General features: G+C 35.3%; 1 protein-coding gene across 1 annotated transcript in view; it reads right to left on the reverse strand.

Annotated features, from left to right (window-relative positions):
* The window catches only part of LOC110382099 (protein madd-4), a 374,672-nt gene that overhangs the window by 188,801 nt on the left and 162,859 nt on the right, over positions 1 to 23,012 (reverse strand). The window contains exon 3 of the mRNA XM_064041070.1: positions 18,402 to 18,430. The gene's annotated coding sequence lies outside the window, so the exon portion shown is untranslated. The remainder of the gene's footprint in view (positions 1 to 18,401; positions 18,431 to 23,012) is intronic.

Consider the following 23,012-nt stretch of genomic DNA (forward strand, 5'->3'; position numbering starts at 1 on the left):
CCTGTATGTACATTTCGATTTATTCGCGAAACTTAACATAAGAATTATAATAACGTAGCTAATGTTTCATACAGCTAGAAATTAACATTCATAACGAAAACATAGAATTAATCATAAAAACAAAACATTTACATGCAAATATCACCACAATTTTAATCAACGAAAACAAAATTCTTTGCCAAAGTGGCGCTTAAAACCTCAAAAAAACGCCGTGAGAAATTAACTATCTCGACCAAAAAAATGGGTCATAAAAAAACAATAACATTTCGAACAAACGTAAAACAGTTAAAACTAACATAAAACCCTAATATTTAACATAAAGCAATCATCGGTTAACGGCAAACCATAATGTTACCTTACATTTTGTTACAAAAAATCTCTTTTTAACTTTGTAGAGTTCACTTAAAAAGGCATTTACCCAACGTCGGTTCCGTGACTTATCGCCCACAGCGAGAAAGAGACAGCTTTATACGACAAGCCACAAGAAAGAAAGAGAGGAGAGTATGCGTCAGAAATATTTAAATTAAGTCCTCCCCTTAATGTCGGACATTATTTTTTTATCGGCGTGTCCAAATAAAGATATGTAGTCAACTAGATTTCTTTTTCCCCCTTTTAGAAAATGTTTTCCCTCGAAAACGGGTGAATTGCGACACTGCCCCATTTTCCTGATGGCGTCTTAAATTATAGTTGTTTTGTACAAACTTGTGTATTTCGTTTTTTTCCTTTTAGTTAATTAGGTTATTTGGTAGACAAGGAATTATCGTCCAGGGGATAAAATGCATAATCCAAATTGTAAGTATGTCCTTACTAATATCGTAAATGCAAAAGTTACCCTGTCTATCTGACCAGCCTTCACGATATAGACTAGTGGTTGCGCGGTAATTTTCATAAGCTTATTATATTCCTGGTGACTAATAACTTAAAAGTCGACAAATGTTGGCAACAAATAAAATAACTTGCAAGCGATTAAATATTTTCGCGACTATTATAATATGTAAGGTTCAAAATTAAGGGTGTTATAAAAACTAAAAACTAGCAGCTGCGTTTGGGTAGCAAATAAACTATACCAGTCCAGTATTAGGCGAGGAGCTATTTATAATGACTTGGCGACTAATAATGTTAGTTGGGTGGCAAAGATAATATGTTACCAACTATTTCGTGCCGACTAAAAACCCAGTTTCAGGCTTCGCTTTATGGATATAGCTCAAAATTTTAAAATGAGTACAATAAAAAGGAATAAGAGTTAACTATTAATAATTGTGTATCATAATTTCATGAAAACGGCGGAAGGTGCTGTGGTATTATCTCACTTGGCGCACTACGAAGATGGTAGAATTTAATTTGGATTCATTTTATTTAGCATATTGCCATTTATAACCTTCAATTAAAAAAACATTGTATTAAAAATTGAAGTTAGTGACGAAAACGAATCGCTGCAAAACCGACTCCACGTAGTCTTGTCTGCCCTACCCCTAGGCTGAGGCTGGCCGGCTCAGCCGGCCAGCAAGCCGAAGCTGCGGTGGTGAGCGTGAAAACCATCTGCGACTATAAGCTCGCATGGGACCGCCGGAGCCCCGCAGCGCCGGAGCCGTGACAGAAGTCGTTCTTGCAGCATGTTGCATGCTTACTTCCATGCTATTCACCTATAATTTTGAAAATAACAGCCGCAAAATATTTTTTCTTCATGCCATTTTAGACTTTATTTAAAGCTATTAAAAAGTCGCACAATATATTTATAATATGAGCTAGTTTATATTTATTCTTCATCCAAACAATTTTAAATAGAACCTGATTTGTATTATTTATGAATGCCCATTTTCTATTTTATTGTCATCATTAAGTTTTCGCTTAGATATTAATTCAGTTGCCAAAAGAAAAACTTGATGCTAGTTTAAATTAAAACGGACCTCATAACTGATATATTAATATGCTACCTTTGACTTATTATGATGACTGTCTATGACTGTCCTTTTTAGCTGCCAACCCATTATAAATGGTACCCACTCTATTATTTTTTTAAACCTATATTCGTTTTACTTAGTCGCCGCGTTAAATACATGCCATTTTCATACTCATAATTTGTTATATTGGTAATTTCACTGGTGTTTGCAATCCTTTTCCCGCACATACCTCAACGCATTCGTTGGAGCGAGAGGCGACACTAGCGCCCTTGAGTCGTGTGTGCAACATAAAAAACAAAAAAATGGCTGACAACGCGCGCGAGAGCTCACGTCTCTCTCCGATACAAAAATCGATATTGAGTGGAAAATTGGTGTGATTTGTGTTGAACTTTATTTGTGGCAGTGCTCCTCGTACAAGAAATCGCCGTAGAAGACAACAGGTACTGTGCTCCTTTCCTTTAGGCATACTTTCTTGTTTTGTGTCGCCCGCAGTATGCCGATTTTCCCGTCGCATTTGCAATCACCAGTTTTTCAAATTTTTCGCATCTTTACGAACCATATTGCGTTTCCCGCGTAACCAACTAGTGAACCAATTGAAATGACACTTCTTATAGAGATAGTATAAAGGATATAGGCAATTTTTAACCTACTGCGAGACGTAATTCTCTCGGGACACGGGTGGAACCACGGGGATGAGCTAGTGGTTTAAAATTTGCTGATCCAAGTATAAACGGGCGAAGTGCAACTCGTAGCTAAAAGGATGGTTCCGTACATAAATTGCTGAAGGAAGATCAGTTGGACATTTTTATGAATAAGATCGTTTTTAAAATCGCAGATGTATGAAATGCAATCTAAATTGGTCCTTCGGGATTCTTGGAAAACGTACCTAAAGGAATTTGATTGCAGATGAGTATATTTCGCATTCAATTTAGAAAGATGCATTTTAGATTTGCTGTTTAGCGAAATATTGCTTATCATAAAATCGTTGAGCGTTCATATTTTACTTTTTCTTTGGTCGTATTTTGAAGAGATGCAATTTGGCCTTATTTTTTTATTTTAGCAATAACTCTCCACATAATGTCTTGTACTCTTGTACTCCTCTTGTAAGGCTTGTCCTCCAAAGGTACTACTCAACCGATTTCAATATTTGGTACACAGATAGTCTAGAGCCTGAAAAAGGATAATATAGGCTAAATTTATCTGATTGCAAAAAGACGCTCTCTTAAGACTTGCGTGAAACCACGGAAAAATAAGAAAATATAATTTTACGAAATACAAAGCTTACCTTTTTCTCAAGGAGGTGAAGCTTCTATTAACAATAAGGTTGTCAAATGACGGAACCCTTAAAAGAAAACAAAATCAGTAGTTATCTTCAGGGTAAAGTTATAAAACTTAATTGAGTTATACCACGGTTCTATCTTTATGTCATTGCTATTAAAGTATTAATGCATTATGCAAAGGATTAGTCCTTTGTAATACCGCCAGATAATGGGAAAAATATATTTTATTGCTCGAAGTTAAAATAGTCGTATTGATCAAATAATTATTACCCTTAATTTGGTGGGTGAATGTGTGAGAACTGGGATTTAGTAGCCAGTTTTATTTATTTTGCTTCCAGTCCCTGGTTACTGAGACACAATTAGGTACTGTCGGTTAATAAATATGATGTTCTTGATGAGATCACCATCGTCATCTCCAGGTCGGCTTCCAGTGGAACCGGATGCAATTGAGTATGTTTTACATGAAACTCCTCAACCCAGTTATCTGGGTGTCCCGTTGTTAATACTAATCGTCAAAATTTCTGGCATCAGTCTAGTTTTTTCGTAATTTTTCTATTAAGCAAAAAGCTACAAATTGCATACAGTAGAATGACTTTTTGCTCGCATAGTACACGACACCTCGATATAAAACAAATTAATTCCTATATTTTTGTCTCCCTTATCAAACTATCCAACCTAGGACCTCCTACATAACATAACAAATCTTACTTAATGAACCACACATAATAATGACCTCATTATACTTTTTCATACACTCGTCACACTTAACCCTCCACCAACTATCAGTGTCGACAAAAAACACGTATCTAAGTTCCGACCCTCTAAGGAATCTTAGGGATTAGACAGAGTAACGGGGGGTTAAGTCGAAATATTTGTTTAAGTACAAGATAAGACGTTTTACCTGAACCCCGGATTAGTGACAGGTTTGTTTGACTTCACTTGGCGTGTGTTTGTTTCGTTATAAGTTTGTTTTTTTTGGAGTATTCTAAAGATATACGAGACCCAGTTGTCTTTTGAAGAGATATTGATTGAAGATCATAGCTCTTAGCTAGAATAGAATTTTAGGCAATTGGTGACATATAACACACATGTGTTGGCAAAATCATTAAAATTGAAAAATAACTTCTTTCTTGCAATTAAAACAGTCCAATAATATTTTATGTATGAAAAATTCTCATTCAAATATTTAGGTACCCAATATTAAAACAAAAGAAGAAACATGAAATGCTATGAAGTTTAATAGTACCTAATAGAGTAGACAATTAGGACATTCCTACCTTCTTTAAGTTCTTAAACAAGTGACAAGTTAGATATCACTCCTACATTATGGGTGACACATTAGATTATTTTGTGTCGGGAGAGGATTTTTTGCGACACCGTAGAACCTCTTTGTATTATCTGCTCTAATATTTCTTCTCTTGGATATAGTTATCTCGGAAACTATGGTCCGGAATTCAACATGTACCTTATATAAATTACAGGCATAGTTACAAGTGAAGATAATATTAGCGTGTTAAAATAGCTTAGTTGGTTTAACAGCTGATGTTGTGTGTAAGTAGTTTGTCTTAATTTGATAGTAAAAGTGTATTTAAAACCAAAAAAAAAAAAAATATTTAGAATTTAGTATTATAAAACTGAAGAGGTTATTGGTTTAATTTTACGGTAATCTCAGTAAACAATGTTCTGTTGCTTTCAGTTTTAGTTATTCCATTCATTAAGGAAGTCTACTTTTAATCCAGGTTCATCAAATCATTTCAATTTCATTCCTACTTTACAAACACTTAAAGCGCCCAGTAGTTCCCACTCTACTCAGGTAACACCACAAACAAAAGCTATATTCCTACTATAAAACGAAAACTGACAACGACCAAGACCAGCATACATAGTGATAATCCAGCACGAAGTCGCAAAAGCTTTAGTTACGAAGCCGCAGCGGTTTGGAAGTCGCTGGAATTAGAAGCAACAGTTGACTTCGCTTCGAGCTGTTAGGCTTTCAAACTGGGTAGTGGGCTTTCGTTAGAGTTACATGTTTTTCAACAGGTTAGCATATGGGCGAAGATAGATTTTGTAGTGATGCTACATGGAGTGCAAAAGGTACGTTGTGCTGTCTGTGTTCTTTATATGGATGGATGGTTATCTGCCTAGCATTTTTTTAAAGTATGTAATAAAAAGCTACTACATAGGTCTGTAATTCCCTAAGCTATGTCCTGAAAGGGTCTATTTTCTTTCTATTTTTAAAAATAGTACCACATGTCTGTATAACGTATATAGTGTACCACACGTATGTATAACATATTTAATGTTAATAGAGAAGTTTTGAGTATGTTGAAGTTGGTTTACACTGGATTCAGAAGAGTACCAGTGTTTGACATGGAACGACTACCTATCTGACCTCATCAACTTAGTTACCTGACCAACTCAAGCAAGCCTGGTTGCGAGACCCCCTTATAACTCATAGCAACTGCCAAAGAGTCTCAAATTCTATCTTCAAATTAAGATATTACAAATATTTTACCTCAAAAAAATACTTCAATATTCACTATTAACAATAGATATTTTCACCATTAAGTAGCTGGTGAAATTTCCCAAAGGTAGTCCACATTTTAATATCACAGCGGCGAGCGGTAATCAAAAGCTCGTTGGTCATCTGTACTCTACATTTTGTGCATCAACGTGAACAAAATATATGAATGGACTTTAAATAGTAGCGTATTTTTTGTGAGGTGCAAAAATATGTAGGTTATTTTGGGAATAGGGTATTACATGCATTTTTGAAATATATCTTAAATAAATTCTTTAGTCTTAATATATATCTCTAAAAAATTAAAAATATTTTTTTTTCTCACGTTATGTACGAATATAAATTAGTTGTTTTATCATAATTTCTTTCGCGCGTATTTCGCGAAAACGCGGCACACAACGGACGCCATGATTGTTTTTTGGTCATGACGTCATTACGTTAGTAAACAAACTACAGCTGTCAGTAATACATATTTTGATATGTATTGAAAATTTTAATAATGAGTAATTATGCTCCGTATCGTTGGTGTGTTGTTTCTGAATGTGAGAACACTAGTGTAAAAACACCAGACAAATTATGGATTCAAGTACCAGTGGATATAAATATGAGAATCACTTGGTTAAAAGTTGTTTACTACCGTAATTACGTCATTAGCATGGTGGCGACATTTCGTAGTGTTCAAAGACAGATAAAAAAACCTTAAAACTTTAAACTGCAATAAAAAATATATTTATGTCCCTTACGAAGTGAAACTAACATTTCCCGATTGCTTTTCCTCTAAACAATCATTGTAATACACTTTTAATTTTTTTCTCATCTAGACTAAAATACCCTATTGTATGAATTGGTAGTGGTAATGGGTTTGTTATGGAATACTACTGGTATTGGATTTCTGATTGATGAAATCAGAAAAAAGTATACAAGAGGCAGACATCCTGCTACGATATAATAAATGCAAGAGTAACTCGGGCTATTTGTCGCATTCTTTCGCCAAAGCCGCTGTACCGATTATGCCATTTGGTACCCAGACAACCAAGAACCTTAGAAAGAACTACTTTTTTATCCTGCTGCGGAAAGTAGCTCCAACGAGATGCGAGGGAGCCTAATTAACATTGCCAATAACGAAGGTCTTAACATCTAAATCTTGTAAAAGACTTAACATTAAAAGCGTAGTTACAAAAAGTAGTCCAAAGTACTAAAGTCCGAACTACATACTCCAAACTCAGTAAACATACCAACCGAAGCCTGAGTACATAGCAATTTGCGTACAAACTCAATAGAGCCTAAGAAACACCCTTTCAGCTAATTATACGCAATATCTTTGATTGGATCAAAGTCAACAACTAAATTAATGTGTAGATTCTATACTCTGAACAGTTAATATCAGTAGTACAAGTCTGAACAAAGTTAGTTAAGAATCGTTGCCTTCTTACAACATTTGAGCGTGTATGTTTGACCGAAGTCGTGGTATGGTTAAAACACCAGTCACTCAAGTATGTGAATGTGGGGTCGATTCTTGTTGAATAATTATGTGACTTTTCGGGATTATACCTATGTACCGTCTAAGATCTTGGGTCACCGATCACTGAGTAAAGTTGAAGAAAACATCTTGAGGAAACCAAGTGTAAGATGACCTTTTATGACCAGGCAAGGCTTAAAAATACAAAAAGAAACTTACTACCTCTATTCCTCATAGGAAGTCCTTTAAAAAGTGAATCATTATTGGTATAACATATGTAACTGAAAAAAAAACAAGAATACTACCGATTTATTTTATTTAAAAAAAAAAATGTTTTTTTGTCTTTATGCCATTGAGAGAAGTGTATCTGAAACCTGGTTCCACAACAAATTAGATGAGCATAAAAAACACAAAACTAAGTTACCCTTTTGTTCTTCACCACGTGTCTGTTCTGTATCCAAGTCCTTGAAATGATACAATTGTAATACCCAATAGATGGTATTGTACTGATCTGACCTTCCAAACGTTATGATTAATTGGTTCGTTCAATTAACCAAGCTATGTACGCATTGAAGTTCAAAGGATGTATTGTTAAGTTAAATGCTTCAATAGATAAAGTGTTATGAGAAGTACTTATGAATTGTAGATAAAAGAAACCTATGATTTTTTTGTAGGAATAGTTTTTACCAAAATTACATTTTTATTATCAGTCGCTTTTTGTTTCTGAGATCAATGCCTTGTTTTTTTTTGGGAGGGGGAAATCCTCATGGACTTCCTCCGCCTGGGGAGAGGCGGACGGGCATGCCGGACTCCTACCGGCTAAAACCCCGTGTTTCCTCCTTGCACGTGTGCGCGGGGCCGCGGGAATCCAGATTCTTCCGCAGCCTGAGATGAATGCCTGCCTAGACTTTTCCCAATTATGTTGGAATCGGCTTCCAGTCTAACTAGCAGCTGAATACCAGCATGTCGATTCTATAAAATATCACAACTCACTTCGACATCACTCTCACTTCGACTTCGATCTAAAGGTGGAATTCCGTGGACGCGACAATAGTCAACCTATGAAAATGTATGGCACCGTTGCCGAGGCCCGTGACAGTCGCGCGCGGCCGACGAATTTCGTAAGCTGCTCGCGGCATTGTCAACAATTTAATTCTGGTTTTACTAAAATTCTATAGATGTTATTAAGCGCTAGACCATGTTGAGAAGCGTACGGCCGCCAGCGGCTCACGAAATTCGTCGTCCGCGCGCGACTGTCGCGGCCCTCGGCAGCGGTGCCATACATTTTCATAGGTTGACTTTTGTCGCGCGCGGCTGCGACAATCGCGACCCACGGAATTCTACCTTAAAGTTTCGTGATTGACATTGTCAAACTACACTAGCGCTACACTATCGAGCGTGTTGACAAGTTGAACTAAATTAAAGTCGAGATTTTGACAGATCTGCCAAAATCTGTCTATCTATAGGGGAGGTAGGGGAGAGATGGGCAGTTGGGAGACATGATCAAATCAGATTAAAAGGGGGGGGGGGTCCTTTTATTCTGATTTGATCATAGTTTTTTTATTGGGTAGTTTACGTTACCGACTGGTAACGGTGTTCATCCATAGACTATCTGTCATTTCTGTGAGTTGTCAAGAACAAACACTCGTAAAAGTACTTAAATATTTTGTTGCGGTTTCGGATCGTTATAAAGAGAAAACTAATGAAAGGTATGTGTATTTTCTATTATTAATGATTGATTGTCAAAATCTCCAGTTACGATTATAGTAAGTCGATGCAATCCACACCTATTATACCTCTAGAAGAGGTACTACAGCTATAGTTAGTTATATGACCGGGACCACCTACGTAGGTTGACAGGTAAGTAACTATTTTTTATTTTCTAGTTTTCAGTGCACATAAGATAAAACCGTTTTACTTAAGTTTTTTTACCGATTTTTTTTATAAACTAAGTCAAAGTGTCCAATGCTCCCTATGGTAGGGAGGCTTGGACATACCATGTAATGTATAATTTGTAAATTTTTGTTCTTCTTCTTCAGTGAAAATTTGTGAGGTTATAAATCTGCGCTAAAAATCCTTTATAGAATCTTGTTTCAGGTACCGTTGCCAACTTGATCTAGGGACTCCATATTTATCAGCTGTTAATTTTATTTTTTAACCTTTTGATACCTCTTGTATTGCTCGTTATATTAAATCTTTAGGAATTTCCCGTCGCAAACCATTCTTTTAACCCCGACGCAAAACGACGGGGTGTTATAAGTTTGACGTGTCTGTGTGTGTGTGTGTATGTGGCATCGTAGCTCCCAAACGGATGATCCGATTGTAATGCGGTTTTTTTTGTTTAAAAGGAATGTCATTCGGGAGTGTTCTTAGCTATGTTTGATGGAAATCGGTTCAGGTCTTCAAGGTCATCAGCTCGTTTGTTAGGTGTGATAGGAATGTTACACGCTCAGTTTACTTGCAAGCATATGTGGGATCTAAAATTTGAAATACTAATGTCTTCTGGAACCACTGAGCTGGTCTGCTGTTAGGACACGAAGATAGGTAACCCTGAACTGCCTTTTAGTAAACCCATCGAGTTTGGGCTCGTTTAATTTGTCTTGACTAGTTTTCTTCATGTTTCTAATTGACGAGAACCTAATTCTGGAAATGGGATGTGGCGGATGAAACCCTAGAATGATATATAACCCTGGATCAACAAAGGTCCATCTTTATTGTTTCTCAATCTGTGCAATTCTCCCAGAGCCAGTTTGTCATGAGGATTGTTAAACAGCTTCCTTTGGCTGAGATCGCATTAGCGAACCCATCATAAAAAGAAGGAAACATTAAGGAGCTCCTTTAAAAAACCATGAAATAAAATAAAATTATAAATTAAAAACCCCGACCCAAAAAAGTACGCAATTATTATGACAAAATGTTATAAACGATAAACCCTATAAAAGCAAAAGTAACTTTAAACACTACGTAAGTACCAACTAAAGCATGTCAGACTAAACAAAATTTTGACGTGTCGACGGTTTTATTTAAACCGTTTAAATATCTCGTAATGTTGAAACTGATTGTAATTTTTAGGATAGCTCTTTGATTTTATCTAGCCAAACATAAGAAATGGCAATAAAAGTTGATTATCTGTAAAATCTGATTTTTTATGCAATAAATGTGAAAAAGTGCCCATCCCTCCCCTACCTCCCCTAAAGTATGAAATGACATTACGAATCGAAGTGAAATGCGAGTTGTTGATCGAGTTTTATAGAATCCCAATACAGTGTATTACAACCCACTATCCCTTGGTAAGACTGATAGCCAGTCATGTTTTGTGTTTAATTGATTTATTAGGTAAATCGTTAAGATTAAATAAAACATAAACACAACAATCACAACAATACTTTTAATTTCCGTTCACTTTCTCAAGAAATATTACGTAACTACCAGTGTAATACATTTAATCAAGAAGTCTTAGGCTTGATGCATACGAACAACCGATTACACCCACCTTTAGTTGCATAATAAAAAGTTTGTTTCTTTGTCAAAATTCAAAGTTTTACTTTTTTCAAAACAAAGATTTTGCTTTTCGACATTATTTTTGACAATACATAAATGATTTTGACTTAAATATATCATGAAAGCCACCAAATAAATAATAAGTAATATCTTAGATCTTTATGTATTATGTAAATAAAAATCACCAACATAAAACTTTGAATACGACTTTAAGTAAAAAGCTTTAGTTAACAAGCTTTGGACAAAAAATCCATTGCAGTTCATAATTTGTTAATAGGTTATTTCTGTAATCGGTGTCCCGTCTTACAACCAGCCTTACCCAATATTTTAAATCAAAACACTGGTCACAAGTCACAATAGTTTCATTTCCCTTGTAAATCATCTTGATACTGTTGATTGTTCCCTCAGAGATGGTTTAAATTAATCTAGTTAAACCTGTATTGTTACCAAACAAAGTAGAAGCTTTATAGTAGGTTTAATGGCATAAGGAGACTTTATTAGTGTGCTGGGCTAGTAATAAAAGCATGGTTTTGAAATGTATTGGTGGATTTCAAAATTGTAGTAAAATTCGGTGTTCTTAGAAATGTAGTCTCTGAATACTCAATTCGATTGTAGATATAATATGAGCGTTCAAATCTGCATTAATAAAATGAATCTAATCCAAACGCAGCTGTTTTAATTAACAATTAATAAAATAGTAAAAGAGTTTATCACAGAAATAAGATCTAGTTACAAACGTTTTCTTAATGTTTTACATATTTGTACCAAAAATTCCACGTGATATTATTTTTAAGATAATTAAAGTAATTAGGTACGTAAAGTCAGAAGTCCAGACCAAAATTTGGGTTTTGCCGTAGCTTTAACCTACCCCATAAAATCAACCCTAAATTAAACACCACGTACTCCAACATAATATATAATTACACAACTTATTTCTACAAGAACTCGCCTATGTTAAATTGCAAGCATTCAGTACCACAACGTCAATTAAGGTCTACCTAATAGTAGGCACTTGTCAGCCCAAGACATTTATTGCGTTAAGATGCTCCGCTATATTTAACTTGGTAAGATGGTGAGATATGCGGGACTAGAGAAAATTGGGAGAAGACTAGACTAAAGTTTAGGTATTATCACCAGTAATATACCTTCTTTATGAAACACTTTATATTTTTGTGACAAATTTTGGATAAGGTAGAGAGATGTAACGGAGGACCTGTATAAATTCATTTCTCTCTAAGGAGAGTAACCAGCTGCGCGGGACATTATAGTGCACAAGAATTTGCGCAGACACAGGTGCACTCCCTATTCCTTCACTCTCATAACCCGATGGGACGGCAATCCGACACGACCAGAGAGAGATTAGGTGCTGGACCAACATTTACATGCCCTCTAATGCAAGGGTATATTAATCAGCAACTTCTTTTCTAAAAACCCACAATATTATTTCAGCCTAACCTGAGAATCCAACGAGACAAGCCAGATTGCAATTGAATATGCTCGTATCATCTCACTATCTGTTAAAGTTAAAAACTGCAAATAGCAACATTTAAAAAGGCTTCGAGAGACTACCTAATCATAACCCCAAAAATCATAAAATTAAAAATTCTTCCCCAAAATCTTATTCTTAAACCAACAAAATTATTTACGTTCCTAACTCCTAGTCTGTTTAACAAGATTTAAAGGGAGGCTTCTAATGAAATTCCGTGTTAGCCATAATCGAGCCATTACGGGTCGTTACCATCCATTGTATTATTGGACAATAAGTGCTATCTGTAATTTATGAGCTCTTTTGTTGTATGTCAAAATGTATCGGTTATGCGTAATTATTTTTGGAGGTGAATGTACAAGAAAGTTTTGTTACAAGGCTGGTTTGGTAGATAGATGTTTTGTTATCTGTTTAGGTAAAACTCTGCAAAAATTATTTAGTTCGTTTATAAGGGGTAACGATTTGCCAAGTTAACTGGGTTGACGAGGTCAGATAATAATCAGTTGCTCAATGCAAAATCTAGTACTTGGAATGGTATTTTAGTTGAGAATAGTCTAGGTGGATGATATCTGGTTAGCAAAGCTTTTGAAAAAATATATCTTATATGGTATGTACACGGTACTAGAACACACAAACGATATTGGCTTAGATGGGTAATGAGCAGTCCTCTGGATAATCTTAGTAAATGTTAAATTTTACGCGCGGTTTAAACCCACCCTTAGTAAAAGAACATTTAAATATTCTAGTTTTAATTCTATTTTATAAAGTTGCCTCTAATGCGGGCAAAACCACAGAAAACTGCTAGTTTGTAACAAAACCGCTTACAATGTCAATAAAAATAAATAAGGCATTTACCAAAGGACGGTCGGAATCTAGTTATATTTATGAAAGGTCAGGGTACGCCATAAACTAGGGTTATTGAGAACCGATAGCTTTTCAACAGTTAATGTACAATTTATTTATGTTTTGGGTAGGATACTGTATTTATTGTGTACTTAGTATGCGTGGATGGGAACGCGTTTATTGAATGGTTTGTAATGGTCGAATTAAGGGTGTTTTGGTGTTGAAATTGGAAAGATTTAAGGCATTGTTTTACTTCTTTAATATAAAGGTTTGATGCTTTTTACTTTTACCTGACTGCGTCAAACGTTGAGTGTATGTATTTTAGTTTAAGATTGTATACAAATATACATATACATACATGTTTGTATGTACCCGAAGGAGTCTTTCGTAAATAGTTGTTACATATTACATGCGTACACCTAGGTACAAGTTTATTGATTTTAAACATCTGTGAAGTGATTCTAATGATAAATCGTCTTTAGTTGCTCAGTCTACTAACCTCTAGATCTGATAATTTCCTAGTGCAAAAAACGCTGCTAGTGAACTCTTAACAATAAAAAATTGAAAAAAAGTACCTACACAAAATTATAACAGTCAATAATTTTCTCTATCATTATAGAAAACTGTTCTGTCTCTTCGAAGCTTCAAACTTTCTTCTACAAGCCTTATATCTTTCTCAAAAAAATAATAGAATCACTCATACCCAGGAAACATATCCCTCACAGGTAGATGGGACAATGCGTTGTACAAACGACTAGAGCAAACAGCGCGTGTTTGTCTGTTTGTATGAGGATTGTGACGAGTGTCGACGCTGATACGGTGAGACGGCTTAAGAAGGAATTTGTAAGGTGGTTCGTTTTTTTGGGTGTTGAGTGTAATTTTGATGCATGTTAGAAAAGAAAGATGTGTGTTAGAAGGTTAAGATTGTATGAAAGAGTTATTGTCGACTTTTATAGTAAAGAGTGACTGAAAGGTATGTTAGGTTTTGGTCACTAAGCCTTCTTGCCTAATAGGATTTGTTGTAAAGAGTGAATTGGTTCAAGTAAACTTGACAAGGAATAATGCATTCTTGAGTAAATATTTATTAAAGGTTTTCACCCTCGTCCCGTGGGAGCTACTAATAAAGCAAATAATAAAGCTTTCTAATGGTGAAAGAATATTTAAAATCGGTCCAGTAGTTTTTGAGTTTATCCATTACAACCAAACCAACAAACAAACATGTTAGTTAGTTTTCCTCTTTATAATATTAGTATAGAAAATTCATGGAGATAACACTTAAGTATACTAAGTTGCACCATTTAACTATAACGATAATCAAACTATTTTCAGTTGCCAAATCGTCGATTTGACCAACGGCAAGTACCTATACGGCTGGTTATGATTTGATTAAAATAACAGTACCTATATTTCAATTTAAATAAATTCCATAGCCAAGTCCTCTTATCATCCGTACATTCCTAGATAATCACATATTTGTCGATCGTCAAATATTTCAACTGTCATCAAATTGAAACAAATGCTCTTCGTGTATCTTCGTACACCTTCGGAAGCATTCGGTCAATCCGACACCATTAGCTACCTTTCAATGATAACCTATCAAAAATGTCGACCATAATTATTATATTTCGTTTGAAAGGTGCATCATAATAATAATATGGAGTACTTAGATAAATCTGAGTGTTTGTATGTTTGTTAATGTTGTAGTTTTGTCTGTAGACCTACCAAAGTGTGGGTTTTGATGCCTGGTTATCTAGAGAAAGTGAATTTTTGTTGGAGGAGATATTACTCATACATCTTGTCAATTATGTGATGAGTAATAGAGTAAACGTGTATGTAGTTTCATTGACATTATGGAATTCCTTATTTAATGTACATTTAATTTTTATTTTCTACAGGATTAAAGGAGCAATCTAACCATCTCTAAACTCATCTTATTTATTTGGCTTCAGATCTCCAGCTCCATTAGCTCCATTTAGTAGAATGTCAGCTAGGACACTGGTGCTCAGTTACATCCTGGTAGACTGGAAGTCGGCCATAACATAGTTTGAAAAGGCTAAATAGAATATAATGAAGTTGAAAGTAATCTCAAAACCCGATAGTTTACCCAGATATTTTTTTGCCAAATATGATTAGGTAGGTACATTATTTATATGTCTATACTTGCCATTTTTCTCCACGTGGGCTCTTCAAACCTGGTGTAACTTACTACCCGAGCAATTCATAAAATAATTCAAATATTTTTGTATCTGACCCAAATTCAATGCTCAACAGTATACTTATACTCTCCTAGAAATAATAATGACATATGAAAGATTAAGTAAATATGTATGTCATACAGGAAATACTCAGAGAAACTTTTTTATGACTAATACAAACAACAATCCCATTAAAAGTAAAAGCATATTATTGTAAAGGTACGCGCAGACTGGAGCGTAACAGCGTCTATGCACGCAACGTGTGTAAAGGATTACCAATTTTGGCAGTAGTCTTGGAAGTAGGCATCACGCTACAATAATTCCAGGAGTCCATATTTTAGTATTTTTTTCTCATTCAGGTAGTGATGAAATTAGGCAAATGGAACTATGAATATATTTTAAACTTATTAGAAAAATCACACACAACGTCTTACAATAATAACCGTCATAGAGAGAGAGCAAAGACAATATACGGGTGGTACCATACACTATTTATATTAAGGAGCGTCCATACATCTAACAGGTAGCCACCATGTTTATTATAAATAGCTAATGTTTTACTCGATATCTTTTTTCTGACATATAATAAAACTTTATGTTCTGTTAATCCAGGGTCGAAATTATGTCTTCTTTTAGGCTTTAGCTAACTTATGACTATTTTTAAATAGTGGCATGTTTTCTGAGTTTAGACAAAAAAATTATGATATAAATTGTCATCACACTCCAACACATACAAAAACTGTAACAACAATAACGACTCAGTGGACACACACCTCTACCAAAACATTCCTTTACACGCATCATAAACGGATACATTACTTAACCCATAACAATACATTAACAGAAACTCCTACCATATGAAGATACATTAAAATGTCCCCCATTTCCCCTAATCTTTTCCCCGGCACGTTTTTAAAGAAAAAGTTGGGGACTTCCAGTAATATTTTGAGTCATCCCGCTTGAATACTTTTAAGATTTAAGAGGAATCTTAACACGGTTCTAGTTTTTCTTCAGTAGTTCTGAGAGCGATAAAGTTTGTGGCCATTGAGCTGGCGTTTGAGGAAACGGAACACGTAGTCTGCTTGTATTTACTCCTAGTTTTTTATATATGCTTAAAACCAGCTATTGGTAATAGCAAGCGCAGCGTAAGATGTCATCATGATGTTGACAAGGACAGACGACCTTTTAAAGGTCGCCGTCGACGGTCGATGTAGGTCGCCTCCAACAGGTATCTGTGGAGATCTAAGGAGGAGGCCTATGTTCAGCAGTGGACGTCCTATGGCTGAGATGACGAAGATGATGATTAAATTAAAACTCTATTATTTCGACGAACGTTGTCTTTGAGCTGAAAGACATCCACTGCTGGATAAAAGTCACCCTCAAAGTTCACCTCTATGATTGGTCTTCATCAACTCGCGTTCACATCTTTTGGTGTATATTTATTTATTTTTTTGCATGTCCCCAAAAAATACCAATATAATACCGCTACATTACACACATCTAAATTTTTATTCAAATACATGGACATAATCTAGACAATATTTTTGCAAGATTGTTTACATCATGTAATTCATGTATGCTCTATTCAAAGCCTAAACATTTTCTTCACAAAAAATAAGAAAGCAGCATTAGTCATGGTATGGAAGTGATGCGAGATGTTTCCGAATACAATTTAATTCCCCCTAACGGGGTTAGGGCTTAACCCCGCTGTTTCCCTAACCCGACACTAACCACGTAATGAGCGCACCTCAGCTTTGTGCGGCGGAGTGGCGCGCCGTGCCAGTTTCCAAATAACTGGCACGGTGACTGCCACCTGCATATGCAGGCGAAAACACTTGGAAAGACTGAGCTGATTTTGTAGAAGATCTACCACATTTTCTACAAAGTTAGTGAGGTCTTTCGAGTCACTGTTTGACAGTTATTGAGGAAAAGTGTCGATACAGAGGTAGTGAATTTCCATTTGACTGCTAATCAATAGACTGTAATTAAGTACCACGTTTAAGTAAAAGTGCCAAATTACCTTGAAGCACTACATAGATGCTAGGTATATCAATTATGGAAATTGGAACGAAAAGTTTTTGATACGTTGAATGACGTAGTTTTCTTTACAAGCTCGTTGAGTTGAGGAAAAGCCCTCATATGTACTCGTATCTATGTACACTTTACTTTACTTTTACAGCCTTTTTATCGTCCTACTGCTGGGCTGCGGCCTCCTCTCACACGGAGAAGGATTGAGCATTAATGTGTATCTACACATAGTGTTCTATATTGAAGCATCATCATCATCCAACTACTTCACGTTGTTCCGTAGAACAAAGAATTCCCTTAACATATATTTTATCATCAAGTCCTCAACTGAAGCCATCTAACTTCTGCTTGCAATAAAACTGCATCCCCAAAATAACGTTCCAATATTCCCCCACACTCATAAAAAGCTTTGTCGAGTCATAATCGAGTCGATAGCAGCGCCCCCTGACGTCGCCCGCATTAAACTTTCAGCTGAAAGCTAATGAAACCTGAGACTGGCTATCAAATATTAATGGAAGCTCCCCGGCTTGTCATATAAACGTCTCTAGCTGTTGAAATTACGTACGTAATATTTTAAGAAGTCTGGATTTGGTTTTTGTTGTAGTGGCTAGAGAACGTAATAATAGTAGTTTTTTTTTTGGTTTAGTGAGTTGAGTCCAGATTAAAAAGTAAAGAATCAAAAGAAGAGAATTACAAGAATTAAAAATGCAGTCACAATCTATCAGCAAAGAGCATATGTTAAAAGTCAGTTTTCTTTTCTAATTATGTACAGTTGTATAGTTACCGGCACGGATATTGAGCTCTCGGCGGAAGAGTGGGGATCGCTTTGCGCACTGTACACATAAGGCAATAAACCAATAAATCGCTTCTGATCAGGTGAAGGTCAGGGCTGAATATCCGTGCCGATAACTATAAGAACAATCTCTGCACTATCTCCCTCCCTATTCATTATGCATAGTTCAAGTAAAATAAAAAAGCAAAAAAGCAACCTTCCTTGAAATTCTCATAAAAATACAACGTTAAAAAATTCCCCCTTACAAATTCCTGTTCACAGATCTGTGTCCAAAAGCCATACATATATTTGTCTTTAGTCTTTTCCTCTCTCAAAGGCCCGAGAGCCACTTAGCTTGTTCGGAAATCCGGTCGGCCTTTGTTTTTTGAGCACATCTTAGGCTGGTAATACTTACGTTTAATCCGCACTTGTACGCCAGATTACCTGCAAAAAGAGATATTTAAAGTTAGTCTTTTTTTGTGAGGAGAGTGGGGGTAATTAGGACAGAGTACGGAATTAAATATATTTTGTTTTTTAGATGTGTGGTAGATATATTGTACACTTAGCTATGATTATGTCTATATTTTATTAACTAAAGTATGACAACAATATATAAACGTGTACTTTAATTATAATAAATCAGTATTTACTCAACGATAAGTGTAATTATTTTTTATTTTCAGTCTTTACTTTGCTTGTATACTTGATTATTTTTTCTTTATTTTGTTAATATGATACAGACAAAATAATGTTTTTTTTTTACGAAATATAAAAAAAACACACACACACAATTAAAACGTTCTGATAGCTTTCATATCAACTCATATATTTTTGTTTAATAACACCAATAACTATTCTTTACAAATAAAAATAAAACACCAAACTAAGCTCATTCAAAAGTTACCATTCAGCCTGGTGTCAAGCTTTTTATTTGATCTGGCAACACACATGGATTTAAAACCTATTTTTTGCAATAGAATCTATTTCAAAATAAAATGTTGGCCCACAGCAGATTTAGATCCTATTCAATTTGATTTTTTAGGAAATGCGTGAAACGAAAAAATAAAGTTAGAAATAAATGTTAGTTCACTACGACCATAAAAATAAACTGACAAATAAATTGTGTTACCTATTTCCAGTTACATTTGAAATATTATTTTTTCGTCTGATTGAAATATTTATTTTTTATTCAAAGGTAAACACTGGACGTTGATATTCTAAATTGGATTTCATGAATTATTTTTAGAAGTTACGACATAAAAAATCTGACTAATACTGACTCAAAACTTTTAGGATTACTTGAATATAATGGCATTTGAGGCCGTTTTTCGGCCATTCTCATGTAAGGAGATCAGCCAGCTGCGCAAGTCATATCATAGTGCACAAGCATTTGCGCAGACACAGGTGCACTCACTATTCCTTTACTCTCATAGCCCGATGGGACGGCAATCCGACGCGATCGGAGAGAAATCAGGCGAAGGACATTACGTGCTCTTATGTAAATACTTGGGTACAGCTATTTCAAAGTATACATTTATAAAGACATGACTATAAATACATAGTAAGTTTAAATGTTTAATTAAAGTCACAAGCCATTAAAAACGTCAAGCCACGCACATTCAGTTTAAAACAGAAATACGAATCGTTTTGTTTTACGTAAAATCACGGCTTCACTTATAATTAAGAAATAAAACATTCATCGGAATGAAACATTTACTTCCAAATAGCTGGAAGTTCGATGAGGATCGAGCATTTACTTAATTACAACAATTACTTTGAGTAGTCTCTTTGTAGGAAGGAAATACGGTCGGAGTATATTTTTGTTTATTTTTATTACCTCTAGTTAAAGAATTTCTTTTAGGATAGCGGAATAAGTAATTCATAAAGACAAGGAAAAGCCTATGGTTGCGCGGTAATTTTCATACTCATAATTTGTTATATTGGTAATTTCACTGGTGTTTGCAATCCTATTCCCTTCCTTTTCCCGCACATACTTCAACGCATTCGTTGGAGCGAGAGGCGACACTAGCGCCCTTGAGTCGTGTGTGCAACATAACAAACAAAAAAATGGCTGACAACGCGCGCGAGAGCTCACGTCTCTCTCCGATAAAAAAATCGATATTGAGTGGAAAATTGGTGTGATTTGTGTTGAACTTTATTCGTGGCAGTGCTCCTCGTACAAGAAATCGCCGTAGAAGACAACAGGTACTGTGCTCCTTTCCTTTAGGCATACTTTCTTGTTTTGTGTCGCCCGCAGTATGCCGATTTTCCCGTCGCATTTGCAATCACCAGTTTTTTTAAATTTTTCGCATCTTTTTGAACCATATTGCGTTTCCCGCGTAACCAGCCTATAAATATTGATAGCAATGATTGCTTGTTTTCCTAGACCTAGCTTTTTCATAAGCTTTGGAGTCGGTTTTCAGTCAAACTAAATGCAACGAAATACCAGCGTTTGCATTTCAGACCCCCTTAACATAGTTACCCTGGTAACACGATAACCACCTAGTAGAACATGCTGCCAAATGCTTCTTACTTACCAGTAATGTAAGTATTTAAACTATGTATAAATTGGTATCGAGACCCACATTTTATTCATATCGTACAGGTGTTATTTATTAATTTATTGCAATAGGTACTGTTACAAATGTTGCATCTTTATCCTAGTTATACATCACCCTGTTAATTAAACTTAGAACTAGATAGTTCACCCCGTTACTTAGCCACGAGCTCATTTTGAATATCACGCACATATTTTTTTACAAAATAAATGTGTTGTATTAGAATTTCAAAACATGGCAAGCTGTGGTCAGCTTCGGCCACAAAACCGCGCTCACCATTTGTACGAAACGCGGAGTAAGAAAAGATGAGCGGAGATGCCATAGTGCAGGTAGGTCGAGCGCCTTCTTCTAGCTCTCATAAGTACACGGTAGGCATGCCCAAAACGATTAGTTACGAGTGAAGTAACGAGGTTTTCGGATTCTTTGAGACATCTGACAACGATTTTTGGTATTACAAAAATGGCCGGGTCCAAAGAAGGCGTATAAGGGCGAAGACAGCAACGTTCCTCGTCCCCCACTCACCCGCATGTTGTCGCGCTACTTTCTTAGGAGATTTTACGTTATGGCACCTCCGCTAGTCATTTTGTTCTCCATGGCACGTAAGTACATTGTATGGTGGTTTTGTACGTGAATTGTAGAAGGTCGGGGTTAGACCACTGTGTTTGGCAAATTAATTATTGAATTTAACCGATTAATATTTATTGAGTAGGTACTTGGGATGGGATTAGCCGATTTGTGTCTATTTGAAAATTCAACATTTGTATTTATAGATTAGATAGGTAAATCTGCTATTATTTGCATATTATGGACGAACATAAGTACATAGACAACAGTCGATTCGAATGTAGTTGTTTTTCGAAGTTGTGTAAAATCATAAAAGAAACTATATAAGTTAAGATGATCAGTTATTGAATGAATATGCTAATATTTATCAAAAAATATACCTATGTAAATATAGTTTAAAGAGTTTCAATTTTTATTGTAAATATTGTTATATTTTTGTTGTACACAAAAGTATTTTGAATCCTATTCAAATTATGGTTCAGAATATTTATTTATTCTTTATTATAGGTAATTATCGAGCAAAAAATAACAACATTTGCTCTGGAATTCTATCCCAGAAATATAAAAAAGATACAAAATATACTCACACTCAAACATTTTAAAACGACCAACGCCACATTCTAAAATATTGCCAAACTAAAGGCTGTCACAAACAACGCCTAATTATCCGCCATCACAAAATGTAGGCCATTTCGACGAAACAGTCATTTGATGGTACCAATAATGTTCGGCCAACGTCCCAATAGAGACCTCGGTGACCCCAAACGAAGTTCGAATTACAAATTAAAGTGACCTCTGTCAGTGTAGCGAAGTTTTCTGCAAGTTCGTGTATAATTGCCTGTTTTATTTAATGTATATCTTGGCCAGTCCTGACCCTTGTTTGGGCCGTAATTAACTTCGTTGGAATAAGAATGTCCTGTCCTTGAATATTTTAGATGATGTCACTGCAAAGAGGGAGGATAAATTAGTTTGAGTTCAGGAATGTGTGAAAGTCGCTGGAATTAGAATTGAGTGTTTCTGTAGGAATTTTGTTGCATAGTTCAGCTTAATCGATTGCATATTTTATTCTGTTCAAGTATCAAGTGGTATAATTTAAAAATAGGCAAATAAACTAGGCTTAAATTTTTCTATTACGACCTCTCAAAATGTGTAAATAGAAAATGACGACAAAAGTATCGATCAACAGTTATCAAAAATTTAAACATTTCATCGATAACAAAAGACCATTATTAATTACAAGTAAATTGCCTTTTTCTAAACAAAAAAAAAAAAAAACAAATTGAAGCGCTCTAACGAATACATGAAAAATAAAAGTCCGCTTGAGTGAAATATGACCCTGTTTGCATTCGATTCAGTTTTCATTTCAAATGCAAGCGATTAATGGAATCAAATATGAACGAACATCTCCCATTTACATCACTACTAGATAGATTCTCTGAAATAGAATACTTGAAGTGAATTAACAATAAAAGGGATTAACTAGAAGGGATTGTTCACACCAAACGTATTGTCCGCCGCTGACTGTGAGTATACTCACTGTCTGCCCCAGTGTGAACGTCGACTCAATCTGCGGTACGCGTACTCACCAAGCCGACAATAGGCTATAGCGTACGAAGCGCTACATGTGTGAACAAAAGAATAGGCTCTTGTAGGTTCACACTAGATGCGTACGCTGAGCGGCTGACTATTCTACACATAAAAGGGCTCAGTATTTGAAGTTGCTCGTAGTATTTTATAAACGATAAAACTAGCGTAATTATTTTTTTTCAAATCAGACGTTTTACTGATATTTCAATTAAATGATGCGCATTCAGATAGTTGCCATTTGCGAAGCTCTAGAGGAGAAGAAAATAATAAAAAGAAGAGATTGTGGGTACATCCCTTAAATTTGAAGAGATGTTTTC

The sequence above is a fragment of the Helicoverpa armigera genome, chromosome 24 (assembly GCF_030705265.1).
Source record: "Helicoverpa armigera isolate CAAS_96S chromosome 24, ASM3070526v1, whole genome shotgun sequence".
Classification (NCBI taxonomy): Eukaryota; Metazoa; Arthropoda; class Insecta; order Lepidoptera; family Noctuidae; genus Helicoverpa; species Helicoverpa armigera.